Source organism: Eretmochelys imbricata, chromosome 1 (genome assembly GCF_965152235.1).
Source record: "Eretmochelys imbricata isolate rEreImb1 chromosome 1, rEreImb1.hap1, whole genome shotgun sequence".
NCBI classification, from domain to species: domain Eukaryota; kingdom Metazoa; phylum Chordata; order Testudines; family Cheloniidae; genus Eretmochelys; species Eretmochelys imbricata.
This window is the reverse complement of record NC_135572.1, coordinates 291,310,138-291,330,307: the sequence shown is the minus strand read 5'-3', so window position 1 is coordinate 291,330,307 and position 20,170 is coordinate 291,310,138. Positions and strand designations below refer to the sequence as shown.

General features: G+C 40.2%; 1 pseudogene; it reads right to left on the bottom strand.

Moving 5' to 3' along the window:
* Positions 1 to 605: 605 nt before the first annotated feature.
* Positions 606 to 20,170, bottom strand: part of LOC144277952 (zinc finger BED domain-containing protein 5-like) — an 85,915-nt pseudogene continuing 66,350 nt past the window's right edge.

The following is a 20,170-nucleotide window of genomic DNA, read 5'->3' as shown; positions in this document are numbered from 1 at the left end:
GAACCTATAACCTACTGAAAAGGATAGAGTTACCTAGATTTCTATATTTGTTGGCAGTGTTACTGAACAGTGTCTCCAATCTTTTTTTTTTTTTTAATTTAAAGAAGCTGGGTAAGGTAATTACTAAGTCTAGTTGGGAATGGTGGTGCCCTATGGTAAGATGAAGTATTTTAATTACATCTAGAGAGAAAAGAAGCTTTTATTAGCTAATATTAAGACTTACTAATAGGCATCACTATAAATATACATTCACCTACAGCAGAGTTTCCCAAACTTTTTTGGCCACGGAACACTTTTTAGCCTATTATGGAACATTTATAATATTATTTTGTAGTTGTTTGATTTTCAAATAAAAAATTGCTTTATTTATGCTCAAATATATTTCATTTTATAAAACAAAGCAAAAATACAAATTTAAAATAATTTGAACTAACAATTTCTAACTGGAAAGTGCATATAAAGTAGCACAAAAATCAAGTGCAAGAGTCAAAATTAAATACAGTGTTCTACTTTAAAAAAATTGTTTTTATATATACACAAACACCAAACAAATTAGATTTTTACTAGGAAAATCTATTTTTATAAACAGGAATACAAATTTGGATTTAATGGGATTGGTGTTTCTGCATTTTTCTATCACAAATTCGTTTGATATTAGGAATAATGCTGGGAAGTTGAGTCCTCATGTCAGGTGCAGCATCAAGTCTATTCCTATATTTGGTTGAAGTATAATAAGAAAATCCTGTCTCACACAAATGAGGAAGGAGCACTTGAACTGCACGTTTAGCTACATTAGGGTACTCTTCTATTAGGTTGCTCCAAAAATTATTCAGCGGAAGATCCTTAAACGTTTGTTTCCAATCAGAATCAGAAATTAAGTCAATTAGGCTTTCATAATCGTGCGCAGTAAAGCCGACTGCTTTGGCTGTAATTACAAACAGATTTTGAACCCAAGCATTATCATCAGTAGTTGTAGGAAAATATTCTAATAAAGAGGCCTGCAAGTCACGTAAGTGCTGTAAAATTGTGCTGGAAACTTCTTCATGGACTGTAGAATTTATTTCAGTCAGAAATTCATGTAGTTTAGGGAAGCAGTCGAAGTTATTCTGTTCTACAGAAGATGCCCAGAATTCCAGTTTCTTTTTTAACGACGAAATTTTATCCATTGTAGTAAAAATGGTCACATTCTTTCCTTGCAGCGACAGATTAATTTAATTTAATTTTGCAAAAATATCTGCAAGATATGCAAGTCTCATTAGCCATGAGGAATTTGTCAGACAGTCATTAAATTTTCATCCTGAATTATCTGAAGTGAAGAATACCAGTAGTTCACTACGAAGCTCAAAAAGCCTCACAAGCACTTTTCCTCGGGATAGCCACCTCACTTCTGTATGTAAAAGAAGCGTTTTGGGCTGACTACCCATTTCCTCGCACAAAATTTTAAATAACCTGGATTGAAGTGGTTGAGATTTGACAAAATTGATCATTTGTACTGCTTCATCGAGCACAATTTTCAGATATGCTAGTATTTTTTTAACTGCAAGTGCTTGTCTGTGTAGAACACAATGGCTCTTAGTGCTTTCTGGTGCCACACTTATGATTCACGTTACAGCTCCCTTAATCTTCCCGATCATTGCCTGAGCACCGTCAGTACATACATCAATACATTGATGTATGTATACATCAATAAATTTCCCCCAACTAATTTCATGCTTTCTGATAAAATTGTTGATGCAGTTGAATAATTCTTCTCCAGTCGTGCAGCTTTGCAAAGATTCACATAAGAGTAGGTCCTCTTCATTAATATTATTAAATCTATATCGGACAAATACTAGTAGCACAACAAGTCCTGAAACATCAGTGGACTCATCTAGCTGCAATGAATACTCGTGGCAAATTTTCAGTTGGCAAACTAGCTCTTTGTCTATGTCATCAGCAAGATCTTTAATACAGCGTGCAACAGTATTATTTGACAACTGTACAGCATCAGTGTTTTTACCAGACTGCTCACTCAACATGCACATTACAATATCTTTTGCGCAAGGCTTGATAAGCATTTCTGCAATACTGTGAGCTTCTCCGGCAAGCGCTATACGGTAACTTACTCAATAAGATGCCTCTATTGCACTTTCGTTGTCTGTTTTAGCAATTTTAATCATTGAAAGTTTACAATTTCCAAGTGAGCCACACTGCCTCTTGAAAAACGTTGTATCTTTGTCTTTGTATTCAGCATGCTTGGTTTCCAAAAGCCTACGAAGTTTAGCAGGAGCCAATGAACTGTTTGCTCGTATTTTGTTGCACATGACGCACTGCACATCAGGAACATCTTTATTTCCAACACACGTAAAACGGAAAGACAAATAACTTTCATCGTGCTTTCGTTTCGGTCTTTTAACATCTGCTTCTTCTTCTTTTTTTATATACTTCGGTGGAAATTCTTTCACCTTGGATAACTCACTAGTACTAACAGATTTTTTGGCAACAAAAGACTGTGATCGTTCATCCTCACTTTGAAGTGTCACAGTATTTTGCTAGTTTATTTCAGCCACAGTTGGAGTACCAGAAGAACTTGCTTTTCATTTCAAAGTTCCTTCTTTTAGCCACAAATCCATGGTGATTAGGTTTAGTAACAATATTTAGAAATACTGATTTTTGTCAAATTTTGTTTGTCACAAATATTTATATTGTTTTGAGTGAAGCTAGTTTAGTTGTGCTTATCGCACACACAGTAAAGACCTACCGGTTTGAACGTGTTAAGTGAATATGTTATATTCAACATGGCGTAAAGAGAATGGTGTGTGCATACGGCTGCAGTTTGCGCAGCCTCAAGCGGAAGGGGTATGACGTCACTAACTGAAAAGTGCCCGAAAGGGGTAGACGTCAACATGCTTGCATGCCGCGTTCTCTTTATGCCATGATATTCAATATGAGATCTATCAATAACCGGGAAAAGAGTTTTATGTTAAATTATAGTCATTCAAAAAGAGTTGTAAACTATGCTTCAAATATGCCAAATTTAAATTAAAAAAAAAATTAAAGACCATTTTTTAAAATTACGATTCTTTCATGGAACACCTATTCACATCGTGCAGAACACCAGTGTTCCGTGGAACACAGTTTGGGAAACGCTGACCTACAGATATGATTTTATAAAATTACTGTTAGTTAAAGGCCAAAAAGTTCCCTTTTTAAAACACTTTCAGCATCATTTCTTTGCCTACAGAGCTTACTATTAGCAGCAGTTCATAAGATCTCTTACCAAAATTGAATTCACCTCACTGAAAATTGGTTCTTCCAGAGGTCTCCTCTCAAGAGTTTATAAATGCAGTCAAGATATTTTTATAATGGAGCATAGGTTTGTTTTTAATATTTGCAGTAAGGATTTTGGCAGAGAAGTGAAAGAGGACTGGGCTTTTGTTTCAAACTGTGCGGCTTGTTTGCCTTTAGACCTCAGTAAGAGTGTTTATTAAAATGTCTATGAGGTGGAAACTTCTGTTTCTTCAGAGCACTGGTATATCTATCTATCTCTCCAGCTGTCTCTAGCATGCCAATCACAATAGTATCTAAGACACCATATTAGGAAGCTACCAGGTGCTGTACTACACATCTATTTCTGGAGTAGGGGGAGGGGGAATCTGTGGACTAAATCCTGAACTCCTCATAAATTTTGGCTTGTTATAGACTGAGTAAAACTCAGGCACTGAATGTACCTCACCTTTTTGAAGGTGTGCAGAGGAGGATGGTACAAGAGGCCAGCATAAAGGCCAGGTCTAAGTGCAGTTTTTGTACTCAGGGAGGGAGAGGTGAGGAGAAAGTGACACTATAGTCACACTCCCCTCCCTACCACTCATGGGGTGGGACTATTTCCCAAGGATGAGTATCCTTATGACTGGGTACCAGGATGGGTCACACTGAGAATGCCACACTCAGGGCAGGCTGCAAGAAATAGGGCAGACAATCCCCCCAAACTGGTAAGTTTACTCTATAATTAGAGTGGTGTCGGGGAGAAGCCTTTGGATTCTTTGACCATGGGATTGTGTTCCAAGAAGAAGGATTGCTAGGAAGAGACGGGCTCCACCTAACGAACAGAGGGAAGAGCATCTTCACAAGCAGGCTGGCTAACTTAGTGAGGAGGGCTTTAAACTAGGTTCACCGGGGGAAGGAGACCAAAGCCCTGAGATAAGTGGGGACATGGGATACCGGGAGGAAGCATGAGCAGGAGCCCACAAGAGGGGAGGGCTCCTGCCTCATATTGAAAAAGAGGGATGATCAGCAAGTTATCTCCCGTGCCTATACACAAATGCAAGAAGCCTCGGAAACAAGCAGGGAGAACTGGAAGTCCTGGCACAGTCAAGGAATTATGATGTGATTGGAATATCAGAGACTTGGTGGGATAACTCACATGACTGGAGTACAGTCATGGATGGATATAAACTGTTCAGGAAGGACAGGCAGGGCAGAAAAGGTGGGGGAGTTGCATTATATGTAAGAGAGCAGTATGACTGCTCAGAGTTCCGGTATGAAACTGCAGAAAAACCTGAGAGTCTCTGGATTATGTTTAGAAGTGTGAGCAACAAGGGTGATGTCGTGGTGGGAGTCTGCTATAGACCACAGGACCAGGGGGATGAGGTGGACGAGACTTTCTTTCGGCAACCCACGGAAGTTACTACATTGCAGGCCCTGGTTCTCATGGGAGACTTCAATCACCCTGATATCTTCTGGGAGAGCAATACAGCGGTGCACAGACAATCCAGGAAGTTTTTGGAAAGTGTAGGGGACAATTTCCTGGTGCAAGTGCTGGAGGAACCAACTAGGGGCAGAGCTCTTCTTGACCTGCTGCTCACAAACCGGGAAGAATTAGTAGGGGAAGCAAAAGTGGATGGGAACCTGGGAGGCAGTTACCATGAGAAGGACGAGTTCAGGATTCTGACACTAGGAAGAAAGGAAAGCAGCAGAATACGGACCCTAGACTTCAGAAAAGCAGACTTTGACAACCTCCGGGAACTGATGGGCAGGATCCTCTGGGAGAATAACATGAGGGGGAAAGCAGTCCAGGAGAGCTGGCTGTATTTTAAAGAATCCTTATTGAGGTTACAGGGACAAACCATCCCTATGCGTAGAAAGAATAGTAAATATGGCAGGCGACCAACTTGGCTGAACAGTGAAATCCTTGCTGATCTTAAACACAAAAAAAGAAGCTTACAAGAAGTGGAAGATTGGACAAATGACCTGGGAAGAGTATAAAAATATTGCTCGTGCATGCAGGAATGAAATCAGGAAGGCCAAATCACACTTGGAGTTGCAGCTAGCAAGAGATGTTAAGAGTAACAAGAAGGGTTTCTTCAGGTATGTTAGCAACAAGAAGAAGGTCAAGGAAAGTGTGGGCCCCTTACTGAATGGGGAAGGCAACCTAGTGACAGAGGATGTGGAAAAAGCTAACGTACTCAATGCGTTTTTTGCCTCTGTCTTCACAAACAAGGTCAGCTCTCAGACTAGTCCACTGCGCAGCACAGTATGGGAAGGAGATGACTAGCCCTCTGTGGAGAAAGAAGTGGTTCAGGACTATTTAGAAAAGCTGGATGAGCACAAGTCCATGGGGCCAGATGAGCTGCATCCGAGAGTGCTAAAGGAGTTGGTGGATGTGAATACAGAGCCATTGGCCATTATCTTTGGAAACTCATGGCAATCGGGGGAGGTCCTGGGCGACTAGAAAATGGCTAATGTAGTGCCCATATTTTAAAAAGGGAAGAAGGAGGATCCGGGGACCTACAGGCCAGTCAGCTTCACCTCAGTCCCTGGAAAAATCATGGAGCAGGTCCTTAGGGAATTAATTTTGAAGAACTTAGAGGAAAGGAAAGTGATCAGGAACAGTCAGCATGGATACACCAAGGGCAAGTCATTCCTGAGTAACCTAATTGCATTCTATGGTGAAATAACTGGCTCTGTGGATGAGGGGAAAGCAGTGGACATGTTATTCCTTTACTTTAGCAAAGCTTTTGATACGGTCTCCCACAGTATTTTTGCCAGTAAGTGAAAGAAGTATGGGCTGGATGAATGGACTATAAGGTAGATGGAAAGCTGGCTAGACTGTCGGGCTCAACGGGTAGTGATCAATGGCTCCATGTCTAGTTGGCAGCCCGTATCAAGTGGAGTGTCCCAAGGGTCGGTCCTGGGACCGATTTTGTTCAATATCTTCATCAATGATCTGGAGGATGGTGTGGATTGCACCCTCAGCAAGTTTGCAGATGACACTAAATTGGGAGGAGAGGTAGATACGCTGGAGGGTAGGGATAGGATACAGAGGGACCTAGACAAATTGGAGGATTGGGCCAAAAGAAATCTGATGAGGTTCAACAAGGACAAGTGCAGAGTCCTGCATTTAGGACGCAAGAATCACATGCACCGCTACAGACTAGGGACTGAATGGCTAGGCAGCAGTTCTGCAGAAAAAGACCTAGGGGTTACAGTGGGCGAGAAGCTGGATATGAGTCAGCAGTGTGCCCTTTTGCCAAAAAGCCTAACGGCATTTTGGGCTGTATAAGTAGGAGCATTGCCAGCAGATCGAGGGACATGATCTTTCCCCTCTATTCAGCATTGGTGAGGCCTCATCTGGAGTACTGTGTCCAGTTTTGGGCCCCACACTACAAGAAGGATGTGGGCAAATTGGAAAACGTCCAGTGGAGGGTAAGAAAAATGCTTACGGGTCTGGACCACATGACTTATGAGGAGAGGCTGAGGGAACTATGATTATTAAGTCTGCAGAAGAGAAGAATGAGGGGGGATTTGATAGCTGCTTTCAACTACCCAAAAGGGGGTTCCAGACGATGTCTCTAGGCTGTTCTCAGTGGGAACAGATGACAGAACAAGGAGTAATGGTCTCAAGTTGCAGTGGGGGAGGTTTAGTTTGGATATTAGGAAAAACTTTTTCACTAGGAGGGTAGTGAAGCACTGGTATGGGTTACCTAGGGAGATGACCTTAAAAACCTCCTTCCTTAGAGGTTTTTAAGGTCAGGCTTGACAAAGCCCTAGTTGGGATGATTTAATTGGGGATTGGTCCTGCTTTGAGCAGGGGGTTGGACTAGGTGACCTCCTGAGTTCCCTTCCAACCCTGATATTCTATGATTCTATGATTCTAGAGTCATCACGCCAGTAACAAAAGAGCTTCTGCAATGCCACACTGGTTAACCAGAAGCCAAACGTAGTCCCCTTTGGGCATTCCAGCCCTGAGCTTCCAACCTGACAACTAAGTCTAATATAGTGAGGGGTTACTGAAAATCTTATTCACTATACTTAAAGTTCTACAAATCCTAAAAGATTGGTTAAGATGAATCTCAGATCTTACCCAAATATCACTGTCAGCCAATCCTTATGAACTAAATCTAACACTTATTAATAAAAGAAAAAAGAAAGCAGAGAGACATAAACGATTAAAAGATCAATACACATACAAATGAGTGTAATGTCCTTAGACCAGTTTAATAGCAGAGATAGTGAGGTTTCTAATTTGTAAAAGTCTCTCTGGAATCAATCCAAAGGGTTATAGTCTAATAGGCAGTTCAGGTATTGAGTGGGTTAGAGTTTTTCCATAAGAATTCCAGGTAATCCAAGTAACTACCTGGAGATATTGGTCCTATGGCTTAGATCTTCTCTGTTAAAGTTTAAGCAGACCTGAGATGAAAGGATCAGGCCTGAGGTTCCTCTCTTATAGCCCTCCAGCAGGCTGACAAGAAATTGTCACAGCAGAGCTGTCCTCCGAGGAAGAATAGGCAGTGCAGATAGTTGGTGGACATTTCCTTTGAAGTTCATTTTCTGTTTCTGATGCATACACAGGTAATCTAGTTAGACTGTAAGACAACAACTGATCATTCATTACAACAGAGATAGTTATTAGTTTCCTGCAGTGTCTGACATCTTTGATCTTAAGGTTAACTGACCACAGGCGCATACATAATAGAAGGGAATTAAGACATGAAAAGGATTTTATCATCTAAAAGCTAATTTGGTTACATCGTTAAACTTCTAACAAAATATAGGTAAACACAGACAAATACACTTAGCAATTATTCTTAACAATACAAAGTGAATGAGTTGGAGATCGCTAGCCTAATTAACATTTCTTTGATACCCGTACGTAAGAGGATTTTCTTGATTACAATTGCAATGCCTCTTGTTAAATTACTACGGCTCATACACTGGTTGGTTGTTCTGCCAGTGTCACAATCCTGAACCCCGCTTTGGGTTAAATTCTGTGTATTTTCTATGGATGTGTGATAATGGAGGAAGAGGATAAAGGGCACCTCTTCACCCTTCCTCCACCCACATTGTAACCAGGAAGAATGGTGACCTAGCACTGCACTGAACACTGGTAGTGGCTGGCTATTTCATTCCATGATGGCTGGCAGCTGAAGATATACAAATTCAGACTGTGCATAAGGTATAAATATTAAACAGTGAGGGTAATAATGACTGCAACAATTTACCAAGTGCTGGAGTGGGTTCTCCATCACTGGCCATTTTAGAATGATGATTCTTTTGTTTGTTTTCTAAAAGATAAGCTCTAGGAATTATTTTGGGGATGTTCAATCACCTTTGTTGAACAGGAGATCAGCCTAGATCAGCAGTTCTCAAACCGTGGGTCGGGACCCCACAGTGGGTCACAACCCCATTTTAATGGGGTCACCAGGGCCAACATTAGACTTGCTGGGATTCAAGGCTGAAGCTGAAGCCTGAGCTCCACCCCCACCTGGGACAGCAGGGCTCTGGCTCTTGCTCCCTCTCTTCCCACCCAGGGCTGCAGGGCTCGGGCTCCTGCCCCCTCTCCTGCCCCCAGGGTCATGTAGTAACTTTGTTATTAGAAGGGGGTCGTGGTGCAATGAAGTTTGAAAATCCCTGGCCCAGATGATCACAATGACCTCTTCAGACTTGGAATCTATGAATTCATCAGTGTTCCTGGATTGCAAAGGATCACTGCTCCCATAAGCACTTACTGATTTGCAGAAGAACTAACCTTTAGGTCTGGGGCTTTTGGGTCAGCCATAAGGGTGATGATTGCACTGCTTGAAGGAACCTAGAGCCAGCTGACCTGTGCCTACCCTGTATAGGCAGAGAAGCTAAGAGAACCTCTGTTCAGTGGCTACAGGTCTGTTCCTTGCTCACATATCCACAAAGTACCCCTTAAGTTCCATATACCCCCTTATTTTTCCAATAAAATATAAAAGGATTCAATATAAAATGCAATAAAGGTATCACGATATTTTATCTTATGTTCTTCTCCCATTCTTCTTTCTTTTATTATTACTTCCCCAATTGTATTTTTAGATTCTTATATGTGTTAGGTTGTTTTGCTCTCATATGGTTATTGCTATGCAGTGCTGTACCTGAAACTGAAAGCAGGAAAATAAAGTAGAAGTTGCTTTTTTTGGCCAGTGCCACCTAATCTCTAGGAATGCTTTTCTTCTCTTCATTTATGGTTGAGGGAGTAACCAAGATAGCAGAGAACATTCGTATCAGGGCATAGTACCCAAGAGTCCTGACTCCCAGCTTTCTACTCAAATCCCTAAACTCCCCTCCATTCCCAAATCTCCCTCCTACTGTATCTGTATTTTAGAGTACTGTCCTGATCATAAGTGGAAGCACAAGACAAAACCATGGTTACAAAATCTCTCATGTAATCATATTTCATAGGATCCAGGAGGCTTCCCTTAGTGCTTCAGAAAGAAACTTAATTTGACATTGAGTCACAGTAGAAAAAGAGAAAAACACATTCATTTAGGGGAGTATGATCTGATGTAGGTCTGAGCTCAACAGAATCACAGATGAATTCCTTTCCCATCTATTTAGTGTGGTGTAAAGACTAATGATCTAATCTTATAGCTTATGCTTGTTTCCCAAGTGTTCTTTCTGTAGTGCACATCTTAGTAGAAATAATTATCACCCTCAACAAGCCAAGGCCAAATGTGAGATTCAAACTGTGAGAGAAAGACCCAAGATAAGTGATGCTAAAAAATGATTAAGGCAGTAAATTTATAATGTGTGGGGTTATATCTTTAATGTAAATACCCCTTTCTACAACTTCAGTTTCATACATGCATCTGATGAAGTGGGCTTTAGCCCACAAAAGCTTATGCTCAGATAAATGTGTTAGTCTCTAAGGTGCCGCAAGTACTCCTCGTTCTTTCTAAATGTTATATATAGCATTTTTTAAAAAAGATTAACAGATTCCAAGCCTAGAAGGGACCGTTGTGATCATGGAGCCTGACCTCCTACTTCTAGGCCATATAACTTCTCTACTGTAATTGCTATAGCTTACATTTTAGGGGAAAAAACGATCTTGGTTTTAATACTATCTGTGATGAAAAATCCACCATGACCCTTGGTAAGCTGTTCCAGTGGTTAATTACTCTCACTGTTACAAATGTATACCTTATTTCCAGTCTGAAAGAATACCTTTCTAAATGTAAAGGAGTATGAAGTAATTGATTTATTAGGACATACATTAAGAAAGGGCAATGCAGTTATAGTGTGTTGTGCATTAAGAAATACTTACAATCAAAAAAGTAAATTCTATCCAGACCTAAAATCTGGATAAATGAGAAAATTTTAAGGTATTGAGCTGCTTGGAATGTGCATAATGTAATAAGCATATTTGCCACTGTTGTTTATCTTAGAATTACAAAACTAATTAAAAATTTACTTGAAATACTTTATGGGATCTTTAGCAGTAAGAATAATTTATTCATAGAAAATTAATGTGGCACAATAAGGACTCTGAAAATCAGTCCAGTTTTATATAAGTGCCTAACTTTAGTCACCCAAGTTTGAAAATATTGTCTTGAATTTCCAGAAAGAGTGCAGCTAGGTTAGTGTACAAATATGCACAGGAAGTTGCTTTGATGATGGCTGCAAATTCTGGGCATGACGACAAACACGCTATTTTGCATGCATTTCTTCATACAGACTTTGGCCACTATAGCTCAAATTTGGCCCTCATTACCTTATTCTGTCATTCTGAATTAGCTTATGCATCTTGAAGTAGATCCTAAAAATCCAGAGAAGCGCATGACAAATTCAACTTGCAGACCCATATGACATACAAAATGAGGCTAGATATGCATCAGCATGTATTTATTACACATATCTCCAGTGTTGGGATAATGCCTAATTTTCATTATGGGTAAGGAGCAAATCCATACACATAATTTAAACAAGTCTTTGTTTTACACACTATAAATTTTGATTTGATACATGGGGATACACAGGGAAATAATGTGATAGATCTAAGTGGAGTAACAAACCCTATCATTTTCTCCTGCCTCTCTTCTGTGAGCTGCTGTTAGCACCTCTGTTATGCTCTGGTTATGTGCTGTTTTTTGGTGGGGTTTTTTGACTGCTCAAAGAGTGAAAAAGCTCCACAGTGTCCCATTAGTGGTTTCCAATTTTCTACTGATTTATCACAACCTACAGTAATATAGACTGAAAATGTGGTGTTACTCTCCTTTACTTTATTTCTGTCTGTAATAGTTCTGGTGGGAGAAAAGGTATATCTGACCACTTGCCTAAGATGTGTAGGGGACTACAAAATTCAGAGTCCATTTTGGTCAGTTTCAGTCACAGGATTGTAAAAATAATAAATGTCACGATTTCAGCTATTTAAATCTGAAATGTCATGATGTTGGAATTGTAGGGGTCCTGACCCAGAAAGGGGGTGGGTGTTGGTTGCAAGGTTATTGTAAGGGAGGTTACGATACTCCTAGCCTTACTTCTGCACTGCTGCTGGTGGCGGTGCTGCCTTCAGAGCTGGGCATCTGGAGCGTGGCAGCTGGTGGCCAGGAGCCAAGCTCTGGAGGCAGAGCCGCCACCAGCAGCAGCAGTGCAGAAGGAAGGAGGGCACGGTATGGTATTGCCACCCTTCCTTCTGCACTGCTGTCTGCAGAGCTGGGCCCCCAGTCAGCAGCCACCGCGCTCTGGGCGCCCAGGTCCGAAGGCATCGCAGACGTAAGGGTGGCAATATTGCAACCCCACTAAAGTAACCTTGTGTCTCCCCCTGCAACTCCCTTTTGGGTCAGGACCTCCAATTTGAAAAAATGCTGGTCTTCCCCGTGAAATCTGTATAGTATAGGGTAAAAGCACACACAATATCAGATTTCATGGGGGGGAGACCAGATTTCACAGTCCGTGATGCATTTTTCATAGCTGTGAATATGGTAGGGCCCTGAATATGTGTAATGCAAAGGATGGAGCATTATGTATGCTCCCTAACATGGTAAGAATGTACCAGGATAGTAGATACTAATGTGATACTAATGAGATCTGTGTTCTGATAGTCTTTCCTATAATTACAATAGGCATCTTGGCAAGTTTAGAATGATATCCGCATCTGTGGATATAAATTTGTACCCGTGCAGGGCTCTAAACATGTTGTTTGCTAAGGCATAGTTTACCAAGCAATCCAGAATGTTCTGTATCAGTGACCTGTCCACTTCATTATTTACCACTCCCCTAATCTTTGTGTCATCTGCAAATTTTATCAATAAAGATTTAATGTTTTCTTTCAGGTCATTATTAAAAATGTTAAATAGTCTAGGGCCAAGAACTGAACCCTGAAGGACCCCAATAGAAACACATTCCCTCAATGATTAATACATTTGCATAATTCCATTCTGAGATCTATCAATTAGCTATTTTTAATCCATTTAATATGTGACATGTTGATTTTGTGTCATTCTAGTTTCTTCATCAAAATGCCATGCGGTACCAAGTCAAATGCCTTACAGAAGTCTAAGTATATTACATCAGGACTATGATCTTAATCAACCAAACCTGTAATCTCATCACAAAAAGATACTGAATTAGTTTGACAAGATCTATTATTATATAGTATCCTCTTTTAATTCTTTGATAATCAAGTCCCACACCATTATTTTGCCTGGGATTAGTGTCAGGCTGACAGCCATGAAATTACCCAAGTCACCCCGTTTATCCCTTTAAATATTGTCACAACATTAACTTTCTTGAAGTCTTCTGGAACTTCCCCATTGTTCCAAAAGTTATTGAAAATAAACATTAATGGTCCTGAGAGCTACTCAACCAGCTGTTTTAAAACTCTTGGATGCACAATAATGTCTGATTTTTATTGCTGCTGTTTAACATCCTTCTTAGTTACTGGTGGAACGGAAAATATGTCATGGTCATCACATGACATGAATACATAATCTGACTTTTTCCAAAAAACATAACAGAAATATTTATTGAATACTTCTGCCTTGTCTGCCTTATTATTGACAGTTTGCCCATTTCCATCAAGTAACAGACTTATACCATTTTTAGAATTCTCTTTTAGAATCCTAAAACTTTAAAAAACTCCTTTTTATTGTCTTTAACTCCGCTGGCCAAATATGTTTCCTTGTGTCTTTTTTGCTACCCTTATCAATTTTATGTAATTCCTAGGTCCCAATTTATATTCATTGCAATCAACTTAACCCTTCAATCCATTTGTTATATGTTGGGTTTTCAACTTTTTATTACGGCTTTCACTTCCTCTTTAAGCCTGGCTGGATTTTTAACCAGTGTAATATTCATTCTTAAATGCAGCTTTTGAGGGATAAAGTAAAGTGTAATTCAACAATTCCCAATTATCATTCACATTTTTGAGTTTACATTCTCCCAGCTGATATTGCTCATAATAATTTTCAGCTTTGTGAAACTGGCCCCTTTAAAGCAACAAAAATATATACAACTGGTTTGGACTTCTTTTCTGTTTCCACATCACAAATGTGATCAAGTCATAATCACTTGCACCTAAGCAACCACTAATGTTTAGTTCTGTGATCAATTCTTCTTTATCAGTCAAGATGAGGTTTAATATAGAATTCCCCTCTGTTTCATGTGACACACGTTGAGTTAGGAAGTTGTCACCTATAATTTTTAGAAATCAAAGGATGTTTTAAAGTTGACAGCAGGAGATCTCTAGCATATGACATTCAGATTGAAGTCCCCCATGATAACACTCTTTTGTTTTGTTTTCTTACTCTCTACATATAGGTGCTTAAGGATCGGGATATCCTGTTTTCTTTCTTCAGACACCAACTAGTACCATATCTTTTGCTTTATGTGTTAGAACATTGATACATAATTGTTCAAAATCATTTGCATCCAAATTGTCATTGATATTGCCATTTTTGACACAAAGAGCCATTTCCCTTTCCCTTTTGCCTGATTTTTCCATCTAAATAGGTTATGCCTACTGATTTTAACATTCCAGTCATGCAAATCTTCCCACCGGTTTTCACAATACTGACTAGGTTAAATTTATACTAATAAAGGAACAATTTCAATTCCTCTTGTTTATTACCCAGGCTCCTGGCATTGGTCTATAGGCAGTTAAATAATTTCTTCTCTTACTGTTCCTTGGTGCCTTGATTGATTTTGCTCTTGACATCTTGATTTCATGTTAAATTAATGCTCATTTGGATCTCCCTTTTTTTTAACCCTTTCCTTTTGTTGTTAGTCTAACACCCTCCTTACCTGTCTCCTCGAAGGCTGGTTTTCCTTCTAATGAGGTGCAACTCGTCCAAACTGGACAGTCCTCCTTCTCCATGGAAAGTGGACCAACATTCCATAAAACAAAAATCCTCTCTGCCTTTCACCCCTTACTTAGCCAGCAGTTCATTTACAGAGTCTTTTGCCTTGTACCTTGCTTTGCTTACCAAACAGGCAGAATGTCTGATAAGATCTCTTGCACAGTCTTCTACTTCAACATCCTTCTGGGTTCCCTGAAGTTATCTATAGTGTGTGAGATATCCCATGAACCAGTGTTGTCAGCAATAAAAGATCACTGCTGCAGGTGCTTGTCAGCACTAACTTCAGAAGCCTATCCAATCTTCGAGTGATGTCTAGGCTCCAGGAAGACACCATGGCTTGGCTCCAGCATGCCATCCTGTTGTCTGCCTGTCCCTTGCACAATGTTCTTTCTGTTCCTTTTAGTATAGAATCATCAGCAAAGATTGCCTGTCTTCTTTGGATAGTTGGAAATCTCTTTGAGTATTATGGAGTTTACCTACTCATCATTTGGGAAATATGAAGTTTAGTTTAGGTAGTTTACCCACTTCGCTTTTTACTACTACACCACTGACTGAGCAGTCATCCTCAAGTATGTCCCATACACATCTCCATTTCATTTGACCAATTGGATCTTAAGAGATATTTTCTGCAGTTTATATGTGGAGAACCTATGATGATGGGATTCTTCTAGCTCTGTAGAATTCCTCCAGGTCCTCTTCTCTCTAATGATCACAGCCTCATTCATGTCTATTGACAGCCTTTTAGAATAGCTGGTCCCTTTACCTCTGGTGCTTATGAACGGTCCAGCCTCCTCTTTGGTTTCTGGAACCTTCATCCCCAGTTCCTTTCATTCTTGAACTGGGGGTGGTGATGCTTCCCAGGCTGGGCAACCAATACCCCTCAGCCTCTCTGATGCACTGAACAATCAGTACTTGTCCTTCCCAACCACAAGTCTTTTTCTCAGGAACAGCCACTAATGTGCACTTCATACAGAGGAAGTATCTTCTGGCTTCAGGGAGGAAAGAAAACATGGCACGATCGCAACCACTATTCCAGCACTGTCCATCACAGCACAGAATATAGAGCTGTACCTAGAAAGAAAGCTTCACTCATTTCCTTTTCTAACTCTCTCCAAAAGTCCCGTTTGCCACTTCTGTTCACCTGCTCAGGAGTTTGTCTGGCAACTGACTTCTATACTAAGCCTCACAGCTCAACTCCACCCCTTCTCTAACAGGGAGGGATTAACCACTCAGAGATGTTAAACCCCGGGGATGATCACAGACCCAAGAGTCCCAGCCACATGGCCCTCTGTGAGACATAACAAACAGATCTATACCACCTGGCCTGTTTAGGGAGCCAAAAGCCCAATCACAACAACCCTCACAGAGAACAAACAAACTGAACACACAACTCACCAAGTTCCTCTACCTCCAAGCATAGGGTCCTCATCTACTCCCTCCAAAAGTCTCACTTGCAACTCCTGTATACTTCTCATCTTACACTGAGGGCCAGATTCTGTCCTGAACATTTTCCACCCTGACCATAATGATGTTCATAACACCAGCATTCTCCCTATTCTCCACACCTCCAAAAACTAACAAAAACCCTACCCCAAACAGCGTTTCTACACTGAAACCAAAACAGATATAGATAGATCTCAGTTACAGCTGCGCAACCCACTGTCCTAATGTATAGCCCTGTTGCCTTGTGGGACCTACTAGGTTATATAACCCACAGTTGATATTGTCACGGTCAAATAATCCTTAAACAAAACAAAATGAGGTATCAAAGATTTCCCCTCCTCCTCTCTGTGCCCTAGCCATGTGTCACACTGGAGTCTGGGGTTCAGCAGGTTGAGAGGTATTGGATGAGCCAATTAGGGATGAAGTAGTCAGTGAGAGGAGAAAGCTGTCTCCCCTTTTAACCAGGTGTAAAGGGAATTTCACTGGCAAGGCAAAATAAATTTGTTTGCAGATGGAATTATTATGTAAACAGTATCAAATTATATTGTTCCTCGACCAAATATGATAAAGTAACTTAAAGATTATGGGATGATTGAAGTTTTTAAACTAAATTACAACACACCCACCTGGTCATTATGGGATTGGAAATCTCAGAGGATTTACTTTCAAATAGACAAAGCAGGCATTAAATACTTATGAATAAGAGTTACACTGTCCCTAGAGGCTTTGCTGTGAACCAGCTGCATATTAGTGCTTATAATATATAAATCGGCTTTGCAAGAATGGGGAAAGCTACTGCTCTCCTAGGCAGGGAGATTGTCTATAATTACAGTGAACTCACTCCTTAGAGAGAGACAGAGATCTACTATTTTCTGTGAGACCATTCAAAGTACTTGAATCAATGTTACCAAAGTTAGAAAGAACAGCCACCGAATGTGTATGAAGCAAGAAAGGGAAACTTACACGGAGGATCAAACACTGAGCGTCTCCATAGTTAAATTGTTAACATTACAGCACTGGGGGCAGGAAATGTTATGCTTTATCCACTGTCTAAGTTGGGAGATATGTAGCAGGCTCCTGGTTCCACAATGTATTAGGAGGCTGGTGAGAAACTAACAATCCGCTACACACGCACATGCACACACACCCATCATACGTAAAGCAAGTCCATTCAGTTGGGGTTGCAAATAAATGAAGATAAAGCCATAAAGTATTTCAGCAGGAAAATGACTAAGATGTGGTTTGCTCCTCTAAGCTGCATGCACAGATCTGTGGGGTAAAATGTGGGCTGGCTTTTATAAAAATAAACCAAAGGTATGTTTGTTTGAGAAACAGACTAGTATACAATATAGAGGGTGCAGTCCTGACCTCATTGAAGTCAATAGGATTTTGCCATTGACATCGGCGGGGCCAGGATTTCACTCAAGAGTTTATAATAGCATCCACAAGTTAGAAAATGAAAACGTTATCAGCATGAGATAGATAAGCAAAGATTACATGTTTATAGCCACTCCTTGCTAAGGGAGCTGGTTTTCTCAATCATATTGTACATCCTTTGCTGGATAGAACAATTTTACTTAGATGCTCATAATAATGATATTTTAGTGTAACTTTTCCCCAAGCAAAATCCAAGTCTTCCATTGGGACTTTTATCACATAGTGAGTCCAGGGCACCATTTCTGATTTGTCTTAATAAATACTAATTCTGAATGAATACCTACCCATATTTCCAGAAGGAATCAAAGACTTGGGTTCCCAGGGGTCAGAAAATGATCGTTTACTCAGAGACTCAGTTTGACTTTTCATTCCCAAAAAGAGAACATTATGGGATGTTATGGGATTTGATAGATCAGGAGCAATTTAGCAATTACAATCCATTTATTCATGTAACAGGACTTAAGAGCCACACAGGATGGTGTTGCTATATAGGTTTTCCAAGCACTATTATGGACACATTTTTCACCGATGGAGGGTAATTAACTATAGTAAATCAGTTAACAATTTGTAATATCAGGAGTGACAGATGTTCCCTAAAATATAAATAAAATGCCTATGAGAAGTTTTCATCACTCGAGATTTGCCTTTCCTGAGTTTAGCACATTATTAATTTCACTCCCCATTAAGGGGCTAAATAGATATTCTCTATTAGCAGCTCCAGCTTTAGATAACTCCTTTATACCCTGTGATCTTTAATTTAAATAAAATTCAATAAACCCCCTTCTATTTTTGAATGTGTTTTGAACAGTTGGTAGGATCATCTTTATGGTTTATAATGGTGGATATGCTGTATTTTTGGTGTTTTTTATTCTTTCACTCTCTCCCCATGGTAATAAAATATTCTTTGATGCACAATGGTAAGAGTACCATTTAAGTAAATTCTCCAACTCAGTCTATTTTTGTTGTTGTTGTTGCTATTGGAAATTTAATCAGCTTTTCCATAAGGAGACCATCCTATGAGTTAATATTGTCTCTTTTAATTACCTTCCCCGTTCTTTATTTGGCCCCCAAAGTACAACTGGTTGTTTTTTGTAATACTTTATAATCAGCCCTCTCACTGCCATTTTCACAGTGTTCCAAACCACAGTAAGGTTAATGGTTCCTTTATTAATCCTTATGTGCAATTCTAGCTCTTCATTAGCTGTCTGAACACAGAAATTATTTTTTAATAAAGATGAATTGAAATCTCCAATTTCTGTTTCCTGTCTCTTTCCTTAACCTTCTTAATGATATTAGATAATGATCAAAAATCACTACTGGTGATTTCACTTTTAAGTTTCCTGAGCATGGGGTAGGGTGATTAAATTGGGTATCAGTATATGTGAGTATAGGGTTGATGGACACGAGAATAAAATGTTCCATGTGGCTCCTGACAAATGTGAAATATTTATTTCTCTACTCAATACTTTTCTTCTTGTCAGTCTTCACATTTTCACTACTATCTATTTTGATCTATTTGTCTCTGTGCCTCAAATCAGATATCCTCTCTTTATGACTAGATAGTCTGGAAGGACCAGTTGCTTGAGATTCAACTGAGGAGATTTTACTATAAACTTTTGGGTTACTGCCTCTGATATCCTTTTGAACTGTATTTCTTCTTGCATTCTTTTTGTGTCTCTGCTGCCAATTATTTCCTCCCAGGGTCTTTCTCCATCTCCTCTGCCTGCAAATGCTTTTGAGTATGTGGCTCACTTTGTCCACATATTAGTTAACTAGTAATTGAGAGGTGCTCTTTTCTAGGTATTAATGACTGTTTTAGTAGTGTTTAAGCTTTCGGGGGTGATAAATTTTGGAATCGAGCTCACAGTATGAGTAGAGGATTAAAATCTAGCATCTCTCTGGGTGACCTCCAGCATACCCTGCCAATAAATTTTTAAAGAGAACCACATGATGTCAGAGTGTGACAGATTTATGTTACCAATCTGCCTGGGGCTTCAGGTGATCAGGCTGAGGCCACGGGATCTTTAGGGGAGGAGATGAAGGAGCACACAAAGTGACTAAGTTTAAAGTTTTATTAACCAAATAACAGCTGTGAGTGCTGTTATTTGGTTAATAAAATAACCGTCACTCAGAGGGAGGAAGAAAGCGTTAGTGCCTGGGCCCTAACCCACTTTCAGACTTACACATGCACAACCCAAGGCTGGCCAAGCCTAAGTGTAACGTAAGAAGAAGGGGGGAGGGGGAAGAATGGACGAGAGTTCTGCCCTGTGCACAGGTCATCTACAGTCCGCTCTAAATCTCTGACTTGCTTCAGCTCTCGGGAGGCTTTTAAGCCCTGGGTTCTTCTGGGGGCATTTTTGTCCAGGGCCCCTCGTCCCCCGTGCTCTCAATACCAGTCCGAACCGGCCTTCCGCGGCTCCCTTAGTTTCCCCAAAATACACTGGTTTCAGGGTCATGAGACTGTTTTTTTTTAACTCATTGACCTTTGCAATATTACTAGTTTTGCAACCCCTTCAGTTCTGTCTGGCTCAGTTCTCCTTTCTCATGACTGGCCAGGGTTGAGATACAGGCTTCTGGCTGTTTGGCAGCAGAGAGCTTGTTTGTGTGCTCTGTCCTTGGGCTGCAGTTTTGTTCCTTATTTTCAAGGCCTAGCTGGATTGTCAAGTTGACCCGTTCCTTTCTCCCTTCCTCCCCCTTTGGCCTCTTGTAAC